The 9,145-nt window shown below is 43.4% G+C and overlaps 1 pseudogene; it reads right to left on the reverse strand.

The window, feature by feature from the left end:
* Positions 1 to 333: 333 nt before the first annotated feature.
* On the reverse strand, positions 334 to 2,970 carry LOC134732362 (ralA-binding protein 1-like; annotated as a pseudogene).
* Between the last annotated feature and the right edge of the window lie 6,175 nt (positions 2,971 to 9,145).

Consider the following 9,145-nt stretch of genomic DNA (forward strand, 5'->3'; position numbering starts at 1 on the left):
ACGATATGGATAATTTCAAACTTTTGTTTAAGAGCATATGTATGGCTTATTCAGGCAAGAAGACGTATATTCTAACCCAAGCAAGCAATCAGAGTCATTCTGTTTTTAAGGAAGGTCAGTCATTTAAAAGATTTCTGGTTTGAGCAACATCCTCTGTGGATGCACCAGGCCAAGGTGACTACCTTTGATCAATCCAGTGAGAAGGCCTTTGCTGGTCCCTGCAGTAAGAAACTGGCAGGAACGGGCGGCCTCTCGGCTAGCCTGCACTGCCCAGGCTGGGTGGACTGGCTCCACAGGCAGCCCGTCTATGGCCAGATAGGCCGCCCTGGTGACTGGGGCTTATGGACTGTGGTTTAGAACTGCAGAAGGAGAGAGTTAGGAGGGTGGGCCAGGAAACACCCACCAGGCACTGCTCTGACCAGTCAGAGAACCTGAGGCAGCTCCCCCATAGGGATCTGCACCAAGAAGGTGTTGAAGGCACAAGCAAGAGTGAAGGTGACCTGGTGTGGTTCCCCCCTTGAATGATCCTGATTCTGCTGTGATAAAAAAGCAAAGAAAGATGATTTTGGGTTTAAAAAGAAGCCACTAAAGGGTTAAAATAGTTACTTCAAGTTAAGGAAGGAAATTAATCTTCAAATATGCTGACACTATCTGGAAAACTCATCTGTCCCTAAAGCCCACAATGCATCCACTGCTTCGTCCTCCCATGGAACCTAAGCCTGACGCGAAGAAGTCAGACGTGTGACAGAGGAAGAGTCTGAGAAGAGAAGACACTTTTACAGAATGTACAGTGAGAGAGCCGACCTGGCCCCCGGGTTACAGTAAGATGCACGAGTCCTTTCAGTCTCACGGTCTCTGGATGGCCACGGAGGCTGCTCAGATGGACGTCTCCTTCCTGTCCCTGCTGGGCGTTGGCTTTGCCGGCTTCTTGCCTGCCTTCGGTGGCTATTTAGCTGCTATTGGCTCGAGGATGCCATTCTTGGGTGGCGGGATGGCATCCCCACGCCAGTCGGGCTCCTCGGCCTCCTGCCTGCTGCTCGGCCTTGTCTGGCTGCATCTGGAGCAGCCAGAGCTGCATGCGCAGCTCAATGATGGCCTCACTCTCCCTGTGAATTGCTTGATTCAAATGGTTGTTCTTTATTTCCAGCTCTTCGTTGTGTCTCTGTAAGTCTTCCAGAATGATCTGCAGCTCCTCCTCATCCTCTCTCTCGCTCTCGGAGGAGTACTTCTCAGTCTCGCTGAGGCCCTGCTGTTGGTGACTCTGAATTTCCGCAATCTCGGCTCTGAGGCATTCAATTTCTTCTTTTTCTGAGGCAATCTGCTGGCACAGAAACTGCTCCATGGCCAGGAGCTCCTCCTGTTTAGTCAGGATCTCTTTCTCCTGAACAAGGAGAATATTTATAACTTCTTCATTTTCATTCATCTTTTTTTTGGAAACGGCCTCTTTTGAAAGACTGGCTATCTCTTGTGCAATCTTGGTTTCACACCCCTGTCTTTTAGCTTCTCTCAGTTTTCTTTTGAGAGCTGTCAAAATTCTTTGTACTTCCCATAATCTTTCTTCTTCAGACAAATCCTTTATCCCACCCTGCAGATCTTGATGTAAACAATTCAAAAGCAACTCCTGTCTCCTGATCTCCTCCTTGATGCCTGCCTGGGTCTCTGGCAGCGTGGGCATCGTGGCCATGTTAGACCATCGCCAAGGTTTCGTCACTTGCTTTAGAACCACATTTCCAAAGAGTTCTTGCACATGTGTGAAGAACACATACAGGACTAGATTGCTGATCTGCACAGTTGGGCTGAGCACTATATAAATGTTCTGTATATTCATTTTTGCTTCCAGTTCCTTTGTGATGACATGGTCCATGTGCACAATGAGCCAAGAAATCAGAAGATAGTTACCTTCTGGCAGTTCTTTGAGTAAACGCTGGAATTCCTGCACTTTCTCAGTCTCCGTGGTCCTCCCATAAGCCTCTTCAAATCTGGGCATAAGCTCTTTGGTAAGCAAATTCTCTGGAAGGTCCCGCAAATACTGCTTCTGCAAACTGGCTACAGTGTTAGGCTCATATTCTTCCAAGTTTGTAGACTCCTCCTGGTCATAGGCTGCTTTTAGCTCATCCACCTTTGATTTAATTCCTGATACTTTGTAGATGCCTTCGCACTTCATGCCATACTTCTCTACGTAATTCACGGAAAATGGCCGGCAGCCAAATGGCATCATATATCATGGTCCTCTCTACTGCACCAGACAAAGGAATTCCAAAATGGGTTTGAGACTTGGAACATCAATCTCAGGCACCTCTAGCTCCCGAAATGGCTTTTTCTTTTACTTCTTCCCCTTCCACTGTTTTAAGAACATCAGCTGCTGTCAAGTCTTTTGACAGTTTTTTTTTTTTGACTCCTTCTCTTTTTTTATTCTTTGTGCTTTTCTTCTTTACACTTTTCTTCTTTGGGTGTCTTTTATTTTAAAATCCTTCTCCTTCTTTTTAGAAAAGCTGGGATTCTTGAACACATGGATTCCCTTGGGCCTCCTCATTTTAGAAGGACTTTCTGCCTCATCTCCAGAGCTATCTTCCTGAAAGGCTGTGTAGCCTTCAGTCCTCTTTTCCTTTTTCTTAAAATTTCCTTTTTTCTTCCCATGGTCTTTCTCATCATCAGACACTATATCAGGAGGCTTGTGGAGGATGTCATGGGGAGGTGAGGGCTCGCCAGTGTGGTACAATCCAGGAAATTAGTAGGGCTGATCTCTTCAGAGCTGGGGGTCTGGATAAGCCCACTGCCATGCTCCAGCCTGTGGTGTTCACTGGGGCTGCTGGTGGGGGGCAGGAAGCACTTGGTCATGCTGATGCCCTGACTAGGAAGGGATGAGGTCTTCTCTGTTACCTATCCATTACACCTGTGCCTGCCACTGTGAGACCACCTGCCCCGCCGCAGCCACCACCTCCTCACACTCACACTGCCACTACAGCCACTGGAGCCACCTCCTGACTATCTGACGGTTTTATAAAGAGGAGTTCCCCTGCATAATTTTCTCTCTTTGCCTGCTGCCATCCATTGATGACGTGACTTGCTCCTCCTTGCCTTCCACCTTGATTGTGAGGCCTCCCCAGCCATGTGGAACTGTAAGTCCATTAAACCTCTTTCTTTTGTAAATTGCCCAGTCTCAGGTATGTCTCTATCAGCAGCATGAAAATGAACTAATACATCTAATTTTACTTGTGATTTATTTGACCCATTGGTTATTTAAGTATGTTATTTGATTTCCACATTATTTGTAAATTTCCTAGATTTCTTGCTGTTGTCTAATTATTAACAAGTTAAATTCTGTTGTGGTTAAAGAACATAATTTGTATGATTTTAATTTTTAAAAATGTACTGGGGCTTATTTTACAGATTAGCTTATAGCATATATATGAGGATAAATGTTCTATGTGTCCTTGAGAAGAATGTATATCCTACTGTTACTGGGTAGAGTGTTCTACAGATGTTTATTAGATCTGATTTTTATAGATGAGAAAAATGAGATCCAGATGGGAGTAATGGATTAATTCAATGTCACATACCAAGCTGGTCAGGGGTCACATGAATTACTGGGGTGAATCATGTGAAACTGCCACTTGAACATCAAAAACTGTTAAAAACCAACAAATTCTTTTAGTTCAACATCATAGAACACAAGCCTCCTGACTTTCTGTCCAGCGTTTTCATCACTGAACTGGTAACCTGTATTAGGGCAGGCTGTGCTGTGTGAATCATATGTCCTGAATTATCCTTGGCTTAAAACAATAGGTATCAACTACTTGCTCATCACATTCCTTGAGGATAATGCAACTTTCCTCCAAATGGTGATGTAGGGATCACAGCTGCTTTCATCTTGTGTGTCCACCTTCTAGAACACATGGCACATATCAGGGGAAGAAAACTTCAGGATCATAGGTATGTTCTTAAGGGTGAGCCCTAGGGGTGGCTTAGATCACATCTATGCACATCTCATTGGCCAGAACCCAGTCACGTGGCCCAAACCAACTCCGTGGGGTCACCTTACTTAGAGCATAATTTTGTATCCTTAGCCAATTCTATTGGGAATGCAGTCTAACTTGACAGTGGGAGGTGTCTGTGATCTCACCTCAATAATTCAGCACTTTTTAAAATTTTCCCATTTTGGTAAGTGTTAAAATATATTTTCAGGAATTCAAAATGTAGGTCTTGGCAGGGCATGGTGGCTCACTCCTGTAATCTCAGCACTTTGGGAGGCCAAGGCAGGAGGATGGTTGGAGGCCAGGAGTTCAAGGTCAGCCCAGGCAGCATAGCAAAACATCATCTCTAGTGAAAATAAAAATTAAACGTAGGTATGGAAAATATCTCTGGGGCTTAAAATATGAAATAATTCCTCCTGTTGAATTTTTCCAAATGTGCAGTCCTATTATGTTTTAGATAATTTAGAAGTTCTTAACAAGGCAAAACAGCTCCCCATTAAGACTGTAATAAACACACCAAAGGTTTCCAAGGGCTGGAGTACAGAATCCAGCTTGTTTCATTCAGCCATCTCCTACTTAAAAACAAAAAGTCTTTGAACTGCATTGCCATCTATAAATAGGAGAGGGAAATCAACTTGTGTGGGTTTGTAATCCCTGCCTCCAACATCTACTGAAAAGGGCCCTCTGGCTGAACATTTCTCAGTTACGGTACAACACAGAGATGCCTGGCTGTGGTCACTACAGTTCTGCAACTTTACCTGGACAGTGTCTCATTTCAACTCTGGTAAGCTTCTCATATATCCACCAAGTGAGCCAAATGGAAATTTTCAATGTGCTCAGAGAAAGGAACCAAGATATGTACTCTCTGCAATTTTCGATTACACTTACTGCCAAGAGTGGCCAAGAAGTCATTTCCAAATCTGCTTCTTAAAGGACCCCAAGAAAGGCTGAGTGACTGGTAGCCACTGTGTATAATGAGAGGAGAGTTCAGGACTAAGAGTGCCAGGATTCTAGGAATTGTCCCCTCCTCTGGCTGACATGGAAACTGCAGGAGCTTCTCTGTGTCACAGCTAGGAGCTGGGGAAGAGGCTGGAGGGAAAACAAAGTCAGATTCTAGCACCCAGCACTAAAGGACTCTGAGTTCATACAGGTTGAACCCAAAATGAAGAACTGGGAAAAAATTTATCAAATCGTCATAGAATGCTGAGGGGAACTGGCAAATCCCTACCTGTGTAGGAGATGATTCTCCACATGTCCCCATCCCTGTAAGAGATATCTTGGTTTTTCTAGATGCATCTGTTCTATTATTCCACTTTCAGGAAGGGCCTTAGTTTGATTCAAAACAGAAATATTCACTTCGTAGTGGGTGGGGTGGAAGTAGCGGGTTGTTAAAGAACCTGGTATATTTTCCTTTTACTATTTAGAATTTGGGTTTCTTTGAGAACAGAAGTTCCCAATCATTTTGGCCTGAGAACCCATTTACACTCTTAAAAATTATCAAGGAACCCAAAGAGCTTTTGTTAATCTGGACTATATCCATCTATACTTATAACATGAGAAATTAAAAAACTTTATTAATCTATTTTAGAAAATGAATATTCCCATTATATGTTACTTTAAATAGCATACTTTAAGGAAAAGTAGCTATGTTTTTCAAAACAAAAATATGGCATTGTTTACCTTTTTGAAAATCTCTTTAATGTCTGGCTTAATAGAAGACAGCTGGAATCACATACTTCTTTCTGCACTCAATCTGTTGCAATATTTTAGTCAAAGAATATGAAGAAACTCCTTCCTCACATAGATAAGTAGAAAAAGGAAGAAATATTTTAATCTTTTCAGATAATTTGGGGGTATTTTGAGTTTCCACATCCAAACCCAACAAGTGGTAGCCATCTAAAGGTTAGTACAATGTGTAATCCAAAACCCTATCAATAAATATTTTATATTTGGTGACATTAAAATTCATCAGTTTGGCATGTTTTCCAACACCAACAACCATTTATCTGATTCTCCACACACCAGTTGGCTGTCCTACAATTCAATTTAATGCTGACACTACCTGGAGTTACAGTCAGACCCCACAGGTTCAGGGCTCAGTCTCAGAAGACTTCCCTCACTTCGGATGCCAGTTGCAAGAATTGGATCCCCAGATTATCCCACTTCTTTCCAGCTTGGCTATAAGTCGGGGGTTCCATGACTCCCTCCCTCCTGTTTGGTAATTTGATAGAACAGCTCACAGAATTTGGGAAGACAGTTTATGTCCTACTATGTCCAGTTTATGTCCTGTTATAAAGGATACAACTCAGGAACAGTCAGATGGCAGAGATGCATGGGGTAAGGTAAGTGGAAAGGGTGCAGAGCTTCCCTGCTCTCACTGGGTACACCACTCTCCCAGCACCTGAATGTGTTCACCAACCTGGAAACTCTCTGAACTCTGTGGTCTAGAGGTTTCCATGGAGGCTTTATCATGCAGACATGATCCATTATTAACTTAATCTCCAGCCCCTCGTATCTCTCCAGAGGACTGGGTATAGAGCTGAAAATTGCAGGCTTCCATACGAGGCCTGGTTTTTCCAGTGACCAGTCCCCATCTGAAAATATTTAGGGGCCCAGGAAGAGTTGCTTCATTAGAACAAACGATACTCCTATCACCCAGGAAACTCCAAGGGATTTAAGTGCTTTATGTCAGTGTATTAGTCCATTCTCACACTGCTATGAAAAAATGCCCAAGACTGGGTAATTCATAAAGAAAAGAGGTTTAATTGACTCACAGTTCTGCATGGCTGGGGAGGCCTCAGGAAACTTACAATCATTGTGGAAAGCACCTCTTCACAGGGCGGCAGTAGAGAGAATGAGTGCGGAGTGAAGGGGGAAGCCCTTTATAAAATTATCAGATCTTATGAGAACTCACTCACTATCAGGAGAACAGCAGCACGGGGGTAACTGCCCCCAGGATCCAATTACTTCCCACAGGGTCCCTCCCATGACACGTGGGGATGATGGAAACTACAACTGAGATTTGGGTGGGGACACAGCCAAACTATATCAGTCAGGAACCAGGGTCAAAGGCCAAATATACATTTCTTATTACACTACAACTGGTTGATCGCGATACGATTTTTTTTACAACTAGTTGTTAGTACTACTTCTGATCTCATCGGAAAAATCTTTAAATATTGGGAAGCTGTCAAACTTACAGTGATGGATACAGGTTTTGCAAAAGTCTGATTTTTCACTTGAAAGCTCGAATGTTATCACTGGCAACAAACACTATCATTTATTTTTCTTGAAGTGACAGGCTCATGTCATTCATTTTGGAAGAAATGTCTGCCAAATGCCCAAATCTGAGTAACCGCAGTTTGTCTGTCAGTTCTGCTTTCAAGTAAAAATGGCGTTCCATAAAAAAGAGCTGCAGCTTGTGCATTGCAGGCCATCGCACAAGGGCACGGCCTGCAGCAACCATCATCCTTGGGATGCAGCAGGAGTGTTTCTGTGCATTTCCCACCCTGTCATGACGGGCATGACTGCTTCATGGGGGACATTCTTCAGTGACACTTTGTGTTTGTTTTTACTGCAAGTGCATGGTGGTGAAGGATGCAGTTACTACTGATTTGGTGTTGTCCCACTGCTGGGATTTGTGCTTACTTTTGCACAATCAGAGCAAATGTCTACATTGTAAAGAGGACAAATAATGTCCCAGTACAACTATGAAAATAGCTTTGTCATTGTAGATCCCTAAAAGGATCCTGGAGACTCCTAAAGATCCACTTTTTGGAGATCACTCTTTGCGAACTGCTATTTTAGAAACAATCCTCCTGCTACAAAGACTAAATATTTGGCTCACATGTGTAATCCCAGCACTTTGGGAGGCTGAGGCGGGTGGATAACTTGAGGTCAGGAGTTTGAGACCAGCCTGGCCAACATGGTGAAACCCCGTCTCCACTAAAAATACAAAAATTAGCCGGGTGTGGTGGCACGCACCTGTAATTCCAGCTACTTGAGAGACTGAGACAGGAGAATCACTTGAACCCAGGAGGCAGAGGTTGCAGTGAGCTGGGATGGCACCACTGCACTCCAACCTGGGCGACAGAGCGAGATTCTGTCTCAAAAAAAAAAAAAAAAAAAAAAGACTAAATACTAATATTTTCCTAGAAGTTCATTTATAGGAAAAAAAAGAGGAACTAGAATAATTTGGAAAAACTCCGAAAAAAAAAAAACCTCAGTTACCTTAGTTGTCAATGTGTAAGCCTCTAGAACAGACTCCATCTTTTAAAGTTTTGAACAGTATCTTGGGAATGCAGTAATAACAGTGACAATCGTGTGTGTTTGCTGCAATGTTTACTACTGAGGGATGACTGTGCTTTGTAGTTTAAATGCATCCTCTACAATATTCTTTAGTACCACACTCTTCTTTTTTTGAAGGAGTTTCGCTCTTGTTGCACAGGCTGGAGTGCAGTGGCGAGATCTCGACTCACTGCAACCTCCGCCTCCTGAGTTCAAGCGATTCTCCTGCCTCAGTCTCCTGAGCAGCTGGGGATTACAGGCACGTGTCCCCACGCCCAACTAATTTTTTTTGTAGTGTTAGTAGAGACAGGGGTTCTCCATGTTGGTCATGCTGGTCTCAAACTCCCAACCTCAGGTGCTCCACCTACCTCTGCCTCTCAAAATGTTGGGATTACAGGCATGAGCCACCACGCCCGGCCTAGTACCACATTCTGTAGATGAGAAGACTGGGACACAGAGAGATGAGAGTGTGACAAGGTCACAGTCATACGTGGTGACTAAGCCTCTGAATCCATGTGGTCTGATTCCCAGAGCCTTGATCTTTAAACCCTGCATAATATGCTGCATCATATCTAAGCTTCACATTTACTTACTTCTTTTCTGCCGTGCACGTGCATCGATTCAAATCCTCAAAGGGAAACCCAATGTCTCATCTCAACCATAGGGCCCCAAAAAAGGGCTCAGTAAACGTCTTCTGCATGAGGGACAGAACCTTTAAACCATGATTAGTAATGGGGCTAGAAGTGAAATACTCAAACAGCCAGCTCCCTCAATATTATTAACTCATTAAGGAGGGAACCAATAAAAAAGAAAAAAAAAACAAAAACAAAAACACTTGTTCCTTGAAAGCTTTGATGAAAATTGTGTGTGTATGTGTTTGTGTA

The sequence above is a fragment of the Symphalangus syndactylus genome, chromosome 14 (assembly GCF_028878055.3).
Source record: "Symphalangus syndactylus isolate Jambi chromosome 14, NHGRI_mSymSyn1-v2.1_pri, whole genome shotgun sequence".
NCBI lineage: Eukaryota > Metazoa > Chordata > Mammalia > Primates > Hylobatidae > Symphalangus > Symphalangus syndactylus.